Source organism: Mobula hypostoma, chromosome 11, assembly GCF_963921235.1.
Source record: "Mobula hypostoma chromosome 11, sMobHyp1.1, whole genome shotgun sequence".
In the NCBI taxonomy this organism is placed as follows: domain Eukaryota; kingdom Metazoa; phylum Chordata; class Chondrichthyes; order Myliobatiformes; family Myliobatidae; genus Mobula; species Mobula hypostoma.
This window is the reverse complement of record NC_086107.1, coordinates 42,765,051-42,783,094: the sequence shown is the minus strand read 5'-3', so window position 1 is coordinate 42,783,094 and position 18,044 is coordinate 42,765,051.

The window sequence follows — 18,044 nt, the reverse complement described above, 5'->3', positions numbered from 1 at the left end:
AGTACCCTGAAACATCCTTAATAATAGACTCCAACACCTTCCCAACCATTGAGGTTAAGCCAACTAGCCTATAATTTCTTTTGCCTTCCTTCCTTCCTTCCTTCTTAAAGAGTGGAGCGACATTTGCAATCTTCCAGTTTTCTGGGACCATGGCAGAATCAAGTGATTCTTGAAAGATCGTGACCAATGCATCCATTATCTCTTCAGCAACCTCTCTCAGGACTCTGGGATATAGTCTATCTGGTCCAGGTGACTTATCCACCTTAAGACCTTTGAGTTTGCCTAGCACTTTTTCCTTTGTAATAGAAATGGCACTCACTCCTGCTCCCTTACACTCACGGATCTCTGGCACACCACAGTGAAGACAGATGCAAAGTACCTATTAGGTTCATCAGCCTCATATGTTAACTCCTTTGTCCCCCATTACTACCACATCAGCATCATTTTCCAGTGGTCCAATATCAATTCTCACTTCCCTTTTACTCATAATATAACTGAAAAAACTTTTTGTATCCTGCTTTATATTATTGGCTAGTTTACCCTCATATTTCATTTTTCCCCACTTATAGCTTTTTTAGTTGTGTTTTGTCAGATTTTTAAAGTTTCCCAATCATCCAACTTCCCTCTCAGTTTTGCTACCTTATATGTCCTTTCCTTGGCTTTTATGAAGTCCCATTGTCAGCCACAGTTGCTTACCACTGCCATTTGAGAACTTCTTCCTCTGTGGGACACCATTCATGTCATTACCCAGAATTCCAGAATTTTATCCAAAATTAACATCAAGGAGCAAGGAAATCTATAAAGAAACAGCCCACTTTAGAAGGTGCAAAGCTCCTCTAAAATCTCAAGGAGGGGATTCATGGAAACTTGGCTGTATAGATTGTGCATGCCTACAGATGGTGGAGGGTGGTAGTACATTGAACGTATTCTGCCTGAAGGTCTATGGCTCATGGGGTTTTGCAGAGATCTACTCTGGGACTCCAGCTCTTTGTAATTTTATACATGACTTGATGAGGAAGTAGAAGGGTGGGGTAGCAAGCTTGCAGGTAGATTGAAGGTTTGTGGTGCTGTAGATAGTGTAGAATGTTGTCATAAGTGACAACAGTACATTGATTTGATGCAGAGCTGGGTGGAGATGTGACAGATAGAGTTTAATCCAGAAAATTGTGAAGTGATACACTTTTAAAGATCAAACCTGAAAATTTTAGAGATGGTGTAGAGAAGATATGCCAGGATGCTGCCTGGATTAGAGAACACGCCATATGAAAAAAGGCTGAGCAAGCTAGGGCTTTTCTTTTTGAAGCAAAGGAGGATGAGAAGTGACTTGATACAAGCGTATAAGATTATAAGAGCCACAGACATAGTGGTTAGCCAGCACCTTTTACATAAGGCTTAATGGGCAATATCAGAGAACATCGATTTGAGGTGAATGGAGGAATGTTTAGAAGAGGTATGTTTTTTTACAAAAGAAGTGAAGGGTGGCTGGAACACACTGCTAGGGGTGGTGGTAGAGGCTGATACATTAAGCACTTCTAAGAAACTCTTAGATAAGCACATGGGTGAACAAAAAATGGAGGGCTATGTGGAAGGGAAAGATTTGGTTGATTTTGGAGTAGGTTAAAACAGGGGTCCCCAACCTTTTTTGTACCGTGGACCGGTTTATGCGGACTGCCCGACCCGGGGGGTGGGGGTTGTAGGGTTGCCAATGAAGAAGAGTAGCAGTCAAATACGTTGTGTTTACCCCGAGAAAGACTACAATGACCACAATGACCATGAAGCCTTGCGCGGGCACCAGTGCACATGCGTGACTTGCTCATGCATGATTTTTTTCTACAAATCGTTTTTGGTGATTCTGTATGGGGGCGGGTGTTAATCACGACCAGAATATAGGTGATAAGTGGCTAATACATTCAATTTCATTTCTAAAAGGGTTTATCCAACAAATTTAACATTAAACACACAGCGCATATTTTCCTTGCATGAATATAGTGATAAGTCAATTATCAGGGGAGCTTGAAATAAGTGTTGAACGAACTTCCGGTAGAAGTGGTAGAGGCAGGTTCGATATTATCATTTAAAGAAAAATTGGATAGGTATATGGACAGGAAAGGAATGGAGGGTTATGGGCTGAGTGCAGGTCGGTGGGATTAGGTGAGATTAGCGTTCGGCACGGACTAGAAGAGCAGAGATGGCCTGTTTCCGTACTGTAATTGTTATATGGTTATATAAGTCAATAGCATCATAACATTTTAAGTAATGTTTGGATATTAAACACACAGCACATATTTTCCCCGTATGAACATATAAAATCAGTGCAACACACCAATATCGCTGAATCAGTGGGAGCCCTGGGCTTGTTTCCCTGCAACAAGACTGTCCCATCGAGGGGTGACGGGAGACAGCGATACTCGAAGGGGGTTCCTTATGTCCAGTCTATTCCACAATTTAGTTTTCGTTGCATTCATTGCAGAGATACGTTGGAAATGGAAGCAAAGTTTTCAGTGCTTTTGTGGCTACCTCAGGATACTTAGCCTTGACTTTGATCCAGAATGTCATCAGAGATGTTATGTCAAACACACTTTTCAGCCCGCCGTCATTTGCAAGCTCAAGGAGTTGATCTCCTTCCCGCGCTGACATGGATGATGCACGGGTAATGATCTCGTGTGAGTTCAAGCTCAACAGTGCGTGACAGGGAATGAGGAAAAGTGCAGCTCACCCAAATCCTATCGTTTCCTCGCAGCCCGGCACCGGTCTGCGGCCTGGTGGTTGGGAACCGCTGTTAGAAGGTCGACACAACGTTGCGGGCTGAAGGTCCCATATGGTACTGTATTCTTATATGGTCTATGTGTTATGTTTTCAAAATGGAAACATAGTTTTAAAATTATGTTTAAATGTTTTTAAAACAATAGAGCAATTTCCTATATATTGTGTATATCCGATCTCCTTGTTAAGACATACTATTATCTCACATCTCATGTAAAACACCAAACTTTGTAATGATTTTTCTCTCTGCAGTAAAGGAATGGCAGCAAACAAGAACAATTTACAGCTATTCTTACACAATATTTATGAGTGAGAACTTCCACTGGGGCGCTAGCTCTTTCTTCATCTCACTCTCTGCAGGAATCTGTGACACCTTGGAATAGGGAGTACAACACTGAATTTCTTCAAGCAATCTGAATGAAGTATCCTCATTGAGACACATGGGCTCTGAATAAGGAATACAAAATGAAAATCAAGATTTTATGTTTAAATCACCCACAAGAAGCAGAATTGTAATTGGATAGTATAAATGGGATTGAGCAAGAAGCTGCAAGAGGCAAACAGATGTAAAAAAAAACAATTATTTAGAAACATGTAACACTAATGTTCCTCTGAAGGAATGAGATTACACACTTACAAACTTATTTCTGAGGGACACCCAGATTGTTCGGAATTATTTATCACTTATTAAAAACTTAATTTCTAAAGTTGTCGGTCAGGTTTAATACAGAATTTATATACAAGCATCCCCAAGGTCACACTGTTCTGTTTATTTTTCAGTATCAAATCTATCAGTGAGGTCTACAACAGGACGGCCAAAGGAGAATCTTGTAGACTTCTGTGCTTAATTGCACACACAGAAATTGAAAGCTCTGGTCAAATTTACTCTTTCTGGGTATGAAATAGAATGAACTCTCAACATCAAAATATCCACAAAAGTACTTGTTACCATACCTTTGATGATATAATTTTGCTGTTACTATCACTTTAATGAAATGGAAATATTTTTAAATGATGTGCTATAGGTCTGCTTGGTTGTTCAATACTTCTATTCCTTGGCAAAAGCCTTGTCATTTTCTGAATGCTTTTTCAGTACGTGAGTATTGTTGACCAGACTGATATTTATTGCCTATCTCCAGTGCTCAGAAAGAACTACTGTATTGTTAGATGTATCTCTTGCCCAGCAGCAATTCAAATGCTACTCCCATAATGCTGACAGATAAAGGAACATCAAAACTTTTATAAAGTTCTGAGAAAAGCACGGCAATCTACATCCAAGTCAAAGAAGCATGTCACCTGGAGAGAAACATAGAACTTCTCTCTACCTGTTTCCCACATGGGATGAAGATAATGCCTCAAGACCTGCAGCCGTAAAACACTTGTTTATGTCAAGAAACACAAACATATGTTCTGTGGCTGCATATTGCCACATTCATGCTTATTTGCAAACATTGTGGAACAGCTTAGCTGAAGTTCTGGATGAATCAGACTTGGAATTTCAGGTGGAGACTAATGAGGTTCGGTGATATGGTATAGCTGACTGAGTATTCAGTAAGTATATTAATTTATTACTGAATTAATCAGTGTGATAGCAGCAGGCCCTAAGTGATAAAAAGAAAGAGGTGAATTGATATAGTCCCAACTCTGCTGTATTCAGAATCAGAATCAGCTTTATTATCACCAGTATGTGTCCCGGAATTTGTTAACTTAGCAGCAGCAGTTCAATGCAATACATAATATAGAAGAAAAAAAGTAAAAATAGATAAATAAATAAGGCAATTACAGTATATGTATATTGAATAAATTAAAAATAGTGCAAAACCAGAAATAATATATATTTAAAAAGTGAGGTAGTGTTAATGGGTTCAATGTCCATTTAGGAATTGGATGGCAGAGGGGAAGGAGCTGTTTTTGAATCACTGAGTGTGTGCCTTCAGGATTTTGTACCTCCTACCTGATGGTAAGAATGAGAAAAGAGCATGCCCTGGGTGCTGAGGGTCCTTAATAATGGACTCTGACTTTCTGAGACACCGCTCCTTGAAGATGCCCTGTGTACTCTGTAGGCTAGTACCCAAGATGGAGCCGACTAAATTTACGACCCACTGAATTTTATAACCTGATGTCCAGGTTGTAGCTGGATAGTCCATTCTTTTAAAATATTTGATGTAGTTAAGTGGCTTGATTGATTATTTCACAGAGATATAAAACTCAGAAAATCAAGAGTCTGGTCTAATGACAATGCCAGTTTCCACCTATTGTCGAGACCCGACGAAGGCTGGGAGACCATTTTGCTGAACACCTACGCTCTGTCTGCCAGAGAAAGCAGGATCTCCCAGTGGCAACACATTTTAATTCCACATCCCATTCCCATTCTGACATGTCTATCCACGGCCTCCTCTACTGTCAAGGTGAAGCCACACTCAGGTTGGAGGAACAACACCTTATATTCCGTCTGGGTAGCCTCCAACCTGACGGCATGAACATTGACTTCTCTAACTTCTGTTACTGCTCCACCTCCCCTTGGTACCCCCTCTGTTGTTTATTTATTTATTTATTTATTTTTCCCTCCTTCCCCCCCCCTCCGCTCCTTTTTCTCCCTCTGTCCCTCTCACTGTACTCCTTGCCCATCCTCTGGGCTTCCCCCCTCACCCTTTCTTTCTCCCTGGGCCTCCCGTCCCATGATCCTCTCATATCCCTTTTGTCAATCAATTTTCCAGCTCTTGGCTCCATCCCTCCCCCTCCTGTCTTCTCCTAACATTGTGGATCTCCCCCTCTCCCTCCCACTTTCAAATCTCTTACTGTCTCTTCTTTCAGTTAGCCCTGATGAAGGGTCTCACCACGAAACGTCGACTGTACCTTTTCCTATAGATGCTGTCTGGCCTGCTGCATTCACCAGCAATTTTTATGTGTGTTCCACCTATTGTGGTGAGATGAAACAGAACTAGTTATTTCCCTGTTGCAACTCATATAACTTTGCTAAATATGTTGTCAAAATAGATGATCCAAGTTTAGTCTTAGACTTTGGGTACGTAGGTAGGCCTCTCTGAGGTGATTACGAGAAATCATGTGATAACTTCCAGTAAATTGTGTATCCAGGGTCATGGAGTTATTATTCATTTGTAGGGGAGATGAGGTATATCTTAAACAGTAAAGCTGTTTCAGGCAACACACATCAAAGTTGCTGGTGAATGCAGCAGGCCAGGCAGCATCTCTAGGAAGAGGTACAGTCGACGTTTCGGGCCGAGACCCTTCGCCAGGACTAACTGAAGGAAGAGCTAGTAAGAGATTTGAAAGTGGGAGGGGGAGGGGGAGATCCAAAATGATAGAAGACAGGAGGGGGAGGGATAGAGCCAAGAGCTGGACAGGTGATTGGCAAAAGGGATATGAGAGAATCAGGGAGAAGGAAAAGGGGGAGGGGGGAAAACCCAGAGGATGGGTAAGGGGTATAGTCAGAGAGACAGAGGGAGAAAAAGGAGAGAGAGAGAGAGAGAGAAAGAATGTGTGTATATAAATAAATAACGGATGGGGTACGAGGGGGAGGTGGGGCATTAGCGGAAGTTAGAGAAGTCAATGTTCATGCCATCAGGTTGGAGGCTACCCAGACGGAATATAAGATGTTGTTCCTCCAACCTGAGTGTGGCTTCATCTTTACAGTAGAGGAGGCCGTGGAGAGACATTTACAGTGGAGGAGGCTGTTTCGGGGGTGTTTTTGAGCTTCTCCATGGGCTGGATCACGACCTGTATCTGGTGACCTTGATGCCAATTCATGTCTTGTTGAAGTGTTGGGGCTACCTGGTGACTAAAGACTAAAGACTCAGTGGTTAAGAAATTATGAGAAGTACTGCTAATTATTAATTGCTGATAAGTTTTACCTTGAATTGCACATGAGCTTTATTTATTAGTGACAAATCAAATTAAGAATTTTGAGTTTTGTTCTTTTAGTTGAACTAGACTAGACTTATAACTGTAGTTAGAAGTTAAGTTAGAGCTGCAGTTAAGAGTGAAACAAAATTACTTGAGTTACTGATTTCTTAGTTCTTTTAATTGAGTTACATAATATTATTTCATCAAAATATTTTTTTAAGTATTGTCTTCCATTGCCAACTTGTTCACTCGAGATGAATCAGAAGAAAACTAAACTCTGTTTTCAGACGTGTATGATAAAGAATCATTTTAATTTTGAATACAATCGTACCATGTCATGGTTAATTACACCCATATATTTTCATTACCTTGTTATAGGTATTGGTATACTTGTGGCAATATCCCTGTTCATCCTTTATCTTCCTTATTTTTAAATTGTGGTTCCCATGTTGTTTGTTTTGCACAATTATTGAGAATCTCAGTGTTAAAGTGCTTTGGAACAATTGAAACTAATAAATTTTTGTGATTGGATTTAAAGATGTCCCATGGATCCAGAAAAATTAAGATCAATATGTGAGGAACAACACAAATATAATGCCTGGTTTTCTCATATCTCTGGCTTTCTCTTCAGGCACTGTATGTTGGGTCAATTTCCACATATAGTGGCCTGATCTTTCTTTATAAATATACATGCTGATGTTTCTTTAGCAGGTTCAAAGTTCAAAGTAAATTTATAATCAAAGAACAGATATGTCACTATATATAACACTGGAATTCATTGTCTTTTGGGCATATTCAATAGATCTATAAAGTAACACCGTAACAGAATCAATGAAAGACTGCACCAGTGTGCAAAAGACAAAAAACTGTAATGATCATAAATAGATAAGCAATAAATATCAAGAGCATTAGATGAAGATTCCTTGAAAGTGAGTCCCTAGGTTGTGGGAGCAGATCTATAATGGAGCAAGTGAAGTTGAGTGAGGTTATCCCCTTTGGTTCAAGAGCCTGATGGTAGAAAGGTAACAACTGTTCCTGAATCTGGTGGTGTGAGCTGTGAGTTTCCTGTACCTTCTTCCTGATGGCAGTAGTGAGAAGAGAGCATTTCCTGAGTGGTGGGCATCCCTGAGGATGGATGCTGCCTTCCAGTGACAGCATTTCATGCAGATGTGCTCAATGGTGGGAAGTGCCTTGCTCGTGATGGACTGGGCTCTATCTATTACTCTTTGTAGGATTTACCATTCAAGGGCATTGGTGATGCAGCCAAGCAATATACTCTCCACTACGCATCTACAGAAGTTTGTCAAAGTTTTAGATGTCATGCCAAATCTTTGCAAACTCCTAAGGAAGTAGAGGTGCTGCTGTGCTTTCTGTGTGATTACACTCACGTGCTGGGCCCTGGAAGGATCCTCCAAAATAATAACAATGAGGAATTTAAAGTTCCTGTTCCTCACCACCTCTGATAAGGACTGGCTCATGGACCGCAGATTTCCTCCACCTGAAATCAATAGTCAGCTCCTTGATGGTGCTGACATTGAGTAGGCGATTGGTGTTATGGCACCACTCAGCTAGATTTTCAATCTACCACCTAAATGCTGACTCATCACCACCTTTGATTTGAGCTCTGACAGTGGTATTGTCAGCACACTTGAATATGGCATTAGAGCTGCACTTAGCCACACAGTTATAAGTGTAAAGCAAGTAGAGCAGGGGACTATGTACAATGCCTTGTGGTGCACCCATGCCGATGGAGATCATGGAGGAGATGTTGTTGCTATTGGCCAGGAAAAACTACAGTCTATAAATCAGTGAATTCAAATGAATCAAAAACAATGGAAGCAGACAAATTACCTTTGTTCTCGCTATGAGGGAGGAGATGGAGGTTGCCATTTTATGAAGACAGTGTGTTCTCCATAGCAATGAGTTGAAGTCACTCGGTTTGATCAGTGTGTTAATGTCGACACAGTGATGCTTCAGGTAATGTGGTGAATTAGGGATCATTTCCAAATAAGAAGTTATTTGTGAGGTGGTCTTTGGTTGGATATAACATGCAGGTTTTTGACTGTTGGAATCTGTACCTTTTCTGCATGATTCGAACTGGTTGTTGATTGAGAACAAAGAGCCATAAATTACCAATTGTCACATCATAGGCAGAAGGTGATAAATAGATGCTGGCCTGGAGCAGAGCCAATAAAAAGGTATTAAAGTTCAGACACATGACCTAGAGCCAATGACACTGGAATGCAATATTTGAATCAAGGAGTGGATATAAAAACAGACGCTTCAAGTGGGCTGATGGTGGCAACTCTGTAGGAGACCAAATATCATGGATGTGAGGTGCCCCAGAGATGCATGGAGTTTCGAAACGGGATGACGAGGAACATGTGGCCAGCAGCAGAAACTCGTTTTTAACTGGTATTATATTTTCTGTTCTTTGACTGTTCATGGAATGTGAAGAAAACTTAGTAGGTGTGCACATAGGTATTTGGTTGTGTAAGTTCTCATACTCTTCTGTTGAAACAATAAAGGTACTTGTCAATAAATACAGATTGTCTCTGTGCCTCCCTGATCATTATTACAAGGGGTGATTCTTGTTACAGTATTAGCATCCCTGGGTGAGCTCGAGAATAAATCTCTCCATCAGCGGGAAAATTGAGTCAGACCATGTAGGTGAGAAATAGAAGATTTGGGGGTTGGGTTATTAGTTAGTAGTTGGGATGAATTAGTCAGGAAAGTCTGAACATCTGGAGGGACTCAGAAACATAAAAAACCTAGAGCACAATACAGGCACTTCAGCCCACAAAGCTGTACCAAAAATGTCCTTACCTTAGAAATTACCTAGGGTTACCCATAGCCCTCTATTTTTCTGAGCTCCATGTACCAGTCCAGGAGTCTCTTAAAAGACCCTATCGTATCCGCCTCCACCACCGTCACCAGCAGCCCATTCCACACACTCACCACTCTCTGCATGAAAAAAACTTACTCCTGACATCTCCTCTGTACCTACTTCCAAGCACCTTAAAACTGTGCCCTCTCATGCTAGCCATTTCAGCCCTGGGAAAAAGCCTCTAACTATCAACACAATCAATGCCTCTCATCATCTTATACACGTCTATCAGGTCACCTCTCATCCTCCGTTGCTCCAAGGAAAAAAAGCCTAGTTCACTCAACCTATTCTCATAAGGCATGCTCCCCAATACAGGCAACATCCTTGTAAATCTCCTATTTGGACTTGGGTTGTTTTGATTGGAGGGGATTGCTCCAGAAGTATGTATTGGGGAAATGGCCACAATATGGTGAGTGTTATATCTGAATGCACACAGCATAAGAAATAAAATGGACGATCTTGAAATTCAGCTACAAATTGTCAAGCATGATGTTGTGGCCATCTCTGAAACTTGGCTAAAGGATGGCTAACATTGGGAGCTGAACGTCCAAGGATATTGGGTTTATTGGAGAAAATAGGTTAGTAGGCAGAGTGGGTGGTGTGGCCCTATGTATAAGAAATAATATTAAATAATTAGAAAGGGATGACATAGGATCAGAAGGTGTAGGGTCTCTAGGGTTGAGTTAAGAAATGGCAAGGGTAAAAGAACCCTAATGGCAGTTGTATACAGGCCTCCAAGCGGCAGCTGGGATGTGGATTACAAGTTACAACAGGAGAAAGAAAAGGCGTGTCAGAAGGGCAATGTCATAATAATCACTGGGGATTTTAACATGAAAGCAGATTGGGAAAACCAGGCCAGTACTGGACCTCAAGAGAGAGAATTTGTAGAATGTCTAAGAAAGGGCTTTTTAGAACAGCTTTTTGCTGAGCCCTTTAGGGGATTGGGTGTTGTGCAATGATCTGGAGGTGATAAGAGAGCTTAAGGTTAAAGAACCCCTAGGGAATGGTGATCACAATATGATCGAGTTTACTTTGAAATTTGAGAAGGAGAAATTAAATTACGATGTGTTGGTATTTCAGTGGAATAAAGGAAATTACAGTGGCATGAGAGGAGAACTGGCCAAGGTTGACTGGAAAGGGACACTATCAGGAAGGACAGCAGAGCAGCAATGGCTGGAGTTTCTGTAAAAAATGGGGGAAGTGAAAGACAGATATATTCCAAATAAGAAGAAATTTGTGAATGGAAGAAGTATACTACCATGGTTGACAAATGAAGTCAGAGCCAAAATAAAACCAAAAGAGAGGACATACAATGAAGCCAAAGCCAGTGGCAAGGTAGAGGATTGGGAAGCTTTTAAAAACTTGCAGAAGGTCATTAGGAAGGAAAAGGTGGATTATGAAAGGAAGCTGGTGACTACTATCAAAGAAGCTCTTTTAAGTATATGAAGGGTAAAAGAGAGTGAGAGTAAATATAGGAAGAATAGAAAATGATGCTAGAGATATTGTAATGAGAGACACAGAGATGGCAGAGGAACTGAACGTGTATTTTGCATCAGTCTTCACAGTGGAAGACATCTGCAGTATACCAGACATTCAAAGGTGTCAGGGAAGTGAAGTGTGTGCAGTGAAAATTATGACTAAGAAGGTGCTTAGGAAGCTTAATGGTCTGAGGGTAAATAAATCTTCTGGACCTGATGGAATGCACCCTTGGGTTCTAAAAGAAGTAGCTAGAGAGATTGCAGAGGCATTAATAATGATCTTTCAAGAATCGATGGATTCTGGCATTGTACCGGATGACTGGAAAATTGCAAATGTTACTCCACTATTTAAGAAGGGTGGGAGGCAGCAGAAAGGAAACTATAGACCTGTTAGCCTGATATTAGTGGTTGGAAAGTTGTTGGAATCAATAGTTAGGGATGAGATTATGGAGAACCTGGAGACACATGACAGAATAGGCCATAGCTATCCTAAAATGAAAACCCTGCCTGACTAACCTACTGCAATTTTTTGAAGAAATTATAAGCAGGATAGACAAAGGAAATGCAGTGGATATGGTGTACTTGGATTTTCAGAAGGCCTTTGACAAGATGCTGCACAGGAGGCTGCTTAGCAAGATAAAAACCCATGGAATTACAGGGAATAACTAGCATGGGTGGAGCATTGGTTGATCCGCAAGAAAGCAGAGAGTGGGAATGAAGGCATCCTTTTGCGGATGGCTGCCGGTTGCCGGTGGAGTTCCAAAGGGTCTGTATTGGGACCGCTGCTTTTTACGATGTATGTCAATGATTTGGACTATGGGATTAATGAATTTGTGGCTACATTTGCCAATGATACAAGGATTGGTGGAGGAGCAGTAGTGTTGAGGAAACAAAGAGCCTGCAGAGAGACTTAGATAGTTTAGGGGAATGAGCAAAGAAGTGGCAAATGAAATACAATGTTGGAAAGTGTATGGTCATGCACTTTGGTGGAAGAAATAAATGGGCAGACTATTATTTAGATGGAGAGAGAATTCAAAATGCATAGATGCAAAGGGACTTGGGAGTCCTTGTGCAGGATACCCTAAAGGTTAATTTCCAGGTTGAGTTGGTGGTGAAGAGGGCAAATGCAACGTTGGCATTAATTCCTAGAGGTATAGAATATAAGAGCAGAGATGTGATGTTGAGGCTCTATAAGGCACTCGTTAGACTACACTTGGAGTATTGTGTGCAGTTTTGGGCTTCTTATTTTTGAAGGGATATACTGGCATTGGAGAAAGTTCAGAGAAGATTCACGAGAATTATTCCAGGAATGAAAGGGTCACCGTATGAGGAACATCTGGCAGCTCTTGGGCTGGAGTTCAGGAGAATGGGGGGGGGGGGAGTGGAATCTCATAGAAGCATTCCGAAAGTTAAAAGGCCTGAACAGATTAGATAGGGCAAAGTTATTTCCCATGGTAGGTGAGTCTACAACAAGAGGGCACAACTTCAGGATTGAAGGATGTCCATTTAGAACAGAGATGTGGAGAAATTACTTTAGTCAGAGTGTGGTAAATCTGTGGAATTTATTCCCATGAGTGGCTGTGGAGGCCAAGTCATTGGGTGCATTTAAGGCCCAGATAGATAGGTTCTTCATTAGTCAGGGCATCAAAGGGTATGGGGAGATGGCAGGGGAGTTGGGATAACTGGAAGAATTGGACCAGCCATGATTGAATGGCAGAGCAGACTCGATAGACCAAATGGCCTACTTCTGCTTCTATATCTTATGGACTTATAGTCTTATGCTGAATGCACCAGTGGTGAAGACGGAAAAACTCTTTTTAAAATTGCCAAAGGGAATTTGTCAGACAAGGAATTTAAGCAGCTACTGAAGTCAGTAACAGTGTCCAGCCTCATTGAGGATTTAAAAGGATATTGGTAAAAAGCTGACACCGAGCGAGATAGATTACAACAGGAAATGCTGGAATATTGGGAAGAAATTAAGGTAGAGCAGAATAGATTTGTGAATGAGGTAGAAACTCTAAAGGGAGAAGTTATTGATTTGCAGGGACAGAGAGGTAAGGATTTGGTGCAAATGATCCAATTTCAGAAGATGTATGAGAAATTGGTGATAGAAAGGAGTAAATTGGAAGAAGAAGCCAAGTTAGCGAAGAGCCAGGTGGAGGAATTAAGTAAACAGAGCAGTGATTTAAAAGCAGCTATAAATATGACACAGAAATCAATTTCCAAAAACGGAAGTAAGACTAGTGATCATACAAAGGGTTTGAAACAGATACAAAGCTGCAGGGCCAACTAGCTGCACAGGAAGGAATAATATGTGCTTTTGGATCTGAAAGGGGGAAGGAGGATGAATACAGAGATATGGATTAGCATGATTTGGAAGATAAGACAGCCAGATATGGCCACAAGGAGCCTGCATCCGAGGACCCACGGTCAATGCACAATCAAAAAGATCCTGCACTACTGACGGCACAATTCCACTCCTAGTTAGTGTCAGAGAGGGAGGAGCTGGAGCAGGAAATCAAAACCGGAATATAACATACGCTACACTATTCAGGATACAGCAGCTTAAAGATATTGCTAAGGATATCAGGACATATATGCCCGGGGATGATCCTAGCGAACTGTTCCAAGCAATTAGTTACCAGAAATCAATACATTAACTAGACAACACCGAACAAAGAAGATTGAATATAATGTGTTTGCATCCAAACATACAGTGCCAATAAAAAGTATTCACCACCCCCACCCCCCAGAAGTTCTCATGTTTTATTGTTTTACAACATCAAATCACAGTGGATTCAATTTGGCTTTTTTTGACACTGATCACAGAAAATGTGTCTTTTGTGTCAAAATGAAAACAGATCCCTGCAAAGTGATCTAAATAAATTACAAATATAAAACACAAAATAATTGCATAAGTTCAGCCACAAATCCTCAATTTGATTGAGATATGGACTCTGACTTGGCCACTCCAAGATGCTAACTTTGTTGTTTTTAAACCATCACGTTGTGTAGTTTTGGCTTTATGCTTGAGGTCATCGTCTTGCAGGCAAACAAATCTTCTCCAAAGTCACAGTTCTCTTGCAGACCGCATTAGGTTTTCCCTTTGGAATTCCCTGTATTTTGCTGTATTCATTTTACCCTCTACCTTCACAAGCCTTGCAGGGCTGCTGCAGTGAAGCATCCCCACATCTATTTGGTTCTTTGGAAAATGTTTTACAAGTTTTTCTTGGTGGGAATTAACTGTTCTAAGTTTTGCAGTTACATATGGAAGGTTCGGAAAGAACAGTGCAAGCATGGATTTTTGTGTTTTGGCTTGTTCGCGTTTTCAGTTTGTGTTTCTTTGTTTTCCATAGAAACCTAGATTCCACACTGCCCATCTGTAATCTAGGTTGAGATGAAAATTTGTGCATCTCTATTCTGAATATGAGATAGCTACATTTCTGAGGGAAATAGGCATTCAGGGAAATTGTTAATTGATGGACAGTTAAATTTGGAATTTGAATTTAGCATTTTGGGAAGATTGGACATTTGGGGAGCAATCCTAAAAGTTGCTTTTATTTATAAAATTGTTTCCTTTTAAAGAACGTAGAAGATGTTGCTCAGAACTTTTGTCATAATGATTTTGAGTTTAAGGTCCCTTGGAAAAGTAGTTCTGAAGCAACCAGTGTTTTTTTTATGTAACATGCAAATGGAAGTTCTATTTAAATATTGGACTGGTCCAAACAGCAATTCTGCATTTATTTAGCTACTGCTGGATATTTGATTTAAAATGTCTTGGTCATTCAGCCTTGGCACTACAGGGTTGAGATGTAGCTGTAAAGGGTATTAAAGTTTCTATCTTCCTTGCAGATAATCTTTATTGTACTGGAGACTCACACAGGCATCAAGATATGATAGCAAATGCTCCCAATGAAATATCCGTATCAAAATAATAAGGGGGGAGATGGAAGGAGATTAGAAAGCAATACCCGAGAACAAAGACACAAACAAAGGAAAAACACAAAGGAAAATCACTATTTTAAATATTTTGTAGATGGCTCCTCATTTGTATAGATGGGTGAGAGGAGAATTGGGTACGGTATATATGCAGAGGATAAAGATGGTCAGGAAAGGTAAAGTATAACTTTAAATTTACCCAACACCATGAGTGCACAGGCAGCAGAAGTGGCATTTATGGTATGTGGTTAGCCACTCAGAATGTTTTCTGCCCCAATCAGTCACACATTCTGATTCTTTTGTAAGAGCCTTACTGAACACCTGCCTCTTTGGGAAGTAAGAGAGTTTGTTTCAGCTGATGGAAAGCCCCTCCCATCTGCTGCTTTATTGTTGTAGATATCTGAAGAAACATAGGGGAAAGAATACAGAGTCATAAAGGTGAAAGCCCAGTCTAAATTATCCCCTGAATGAAACAAGAAGGTTAATGAGTTAGCAAAGCAAGGTGCTTTAAATTGGGTTCAAATGGCAGGCACAGATTGGGGAGATTGGGAGGTAGAAGGAACAACTGGATAAGGTTATGGATATAACCAAAGAGCAGAGGGAAGATACACAATTAAAAGGAAATATTAAGAAAGGAGCCTTCCAAAATGCCAGATCAGCAGGGGGACCTTGGACTAATCTGCAGATATATTATGTTGGACCTTTGCCACCCACCCCAGGTGGATACAAGTATCTTGTCGTGGTGGATACTTTCACCAAGTGGGTGAAAACTTTCCCGATTAAGACAAACACAGCCAAAGCTACTGGAAAAATCTTATTGGAAAGGGTCTTCACTCACTGAGAATTACCTCAGAATATGGAATCAGATCAAGGCGCACATTTCGTAGCCCAGTTAATGCAAAATGTCATGGCACTTTTCAGGTTCAAGCAGAGATTTCATATACCCTAAAAACCATAGTATCATGGAATTGTACAAAGGATGAACCAAACATTAAAAATATGGCCAAAATGGAGCCATAACATGGAACAACAGGGAAGGTAGTTTTGCCTTATGTATTGAATACAGTGGCATCATCAACCAGTTACGCTCCCAGTAAGCTCATGACCAGAAGTGACATGAGAAGGTTGGAGGAATTGTTAGCATTAGACTTGTCCCGTATTAGGTGGGATTGTGTTAGGAAGTTGTGTACAATAATTAGTAGAGATAGTGAAAGAGGCCAATTATGTGGCAGCCCATCAACTATAAAAGAAAAGACAATAGGGTAAAACCTACTTTGACTCAAAGGTCAGTTCCATAGAATTAAGTCCAGAAGAGAGTGGCAATTAGAATACACTAACCCACCTCATTTTTAAATCCAAGCTTTGCAAGTCCCCATGAAACTATAGACAAAGCATGTCCATTGGTATACAGGGTGCTGATTTCTCCAGATAAAAGTGGATGGTACCACATCACCCAGCTGGAACTGATGGGGGAGAAACGGGAATGCTATCATCATTGGCATGCAATGGTTGAAGTACATAGTGGCCCTAATTTTGAAGACTTGACAATCAATGTACGTGGCAAACCTGATTTGGAAGATTTGAGTTTGGAACAGCTGGTCCAAGTAAATGGCAAGAGACTTGACAAACGAAGATTTTCTCTTTTTTCTCAGTCTGAGAATCAGGGGAGTTTTATCATGAAAATAAAGAAAAGAAAAAAAATTTGTTCCTGCCTCCCCTATCCTGAAATTAAATTGGGTGGAAAAGGGAAGATAGATGGATGGTTGGAATCTAAAGTCAATTGGGAGTATGGATTGGATGGACTAGAAAACAGATAGAAAATATGGACTTAAAATGATTTACGATTGAAAATTGAAACTGGAAATAAGAGCAGAAATTGCATGTGTGTGTTACAGATTTAATTCAATATGATGAGAATAATGTGAAATTGACAACCCCACAACCTCAAATAACTGGAACTACACCAGAGTCTAGATGTAATAAGACCCAGTGTAACACAAGATGCAGGATCAGTGTTAAGAGATAATGGGGAGTTTTTTTTTAATTTGGTACCAGGGTACCAGCAAGTGCAGATAATGTTTAATCAAACTGAAATAATGGTAGCTGAATGGTGCTTGTCTGCAACGAGACAGTTATTTGCTCATTTTCTTGGGAGACAACTAAGCTGGAGTGAGTTTAAGTCGGTCAAAATTAGAAAAAGAAAGTACTATTGGAACTAGTGGAATTATGTTGTGTTTCAATGTTTTAGATATAGCAGAATTAGGAAACCAGATATAGTCTCTTCAGCAGAAAATGTGGGATATTACTGGAGAGAATTATCAGAATCAGATACAGACTAATGAAATTGGTCAAAGTACACCACAGGTCATTTTGAATACAGTTACATTTCTAAAGCTCTTCAAGATACAACAAATTTAAAAATTGACTGCATAGACCTCCTGTCCAATGGAACGCATAATGCTGAGGCCTATGCTACATTCAGTAGTTGGTTATTCGCCCTGGTTGGTACAAATTTATTACAACTTGATGCACATCAAGTACCAAATTGGGTATCAGATGAGCAACTAAATGAAGGGGCTGGGGAAAAGTGACCTTGTGTCATATTAGAAGTCTTACAGTAACCAACAGAGTTCTGGGTACATGTGATGATGGTAAAGGAAAGTTCTATGTTGCTGTGGTATTTCATATTCCCTGTCATGGAAATATTTGAACTTACTCGTTGAAAAGAGTTCACGATATGGGTAAATTTCATGTGAAGATGTGAATATTCTTATGTTACCCATCAATGCATGCTATTATTATGCATAGCACTGGGAAAGGGATAGATTTATCAAGATGTCATTGAGGGGGAAACCTCTGGGCTTGGCCAGGAGAGATGACAAACAGAAACTTCTGAACTTGGTTTCAGTACTTACGAGAATTGTTCATTGTCTATACCACCTGTAAATAATGAGCTTTTGCTTTTGCAATATGCATTGGCTGTTCAGACACATTACATAGCAATAGCAACAAGTTGTACCAAGGGATAGAAAGAATGTCCTTTGGAACGTCACTTTGCTGCAATTGGGAGCGTGACTTTAGATTTAGCTATTGGAGGATGAACTTTTCCTCAG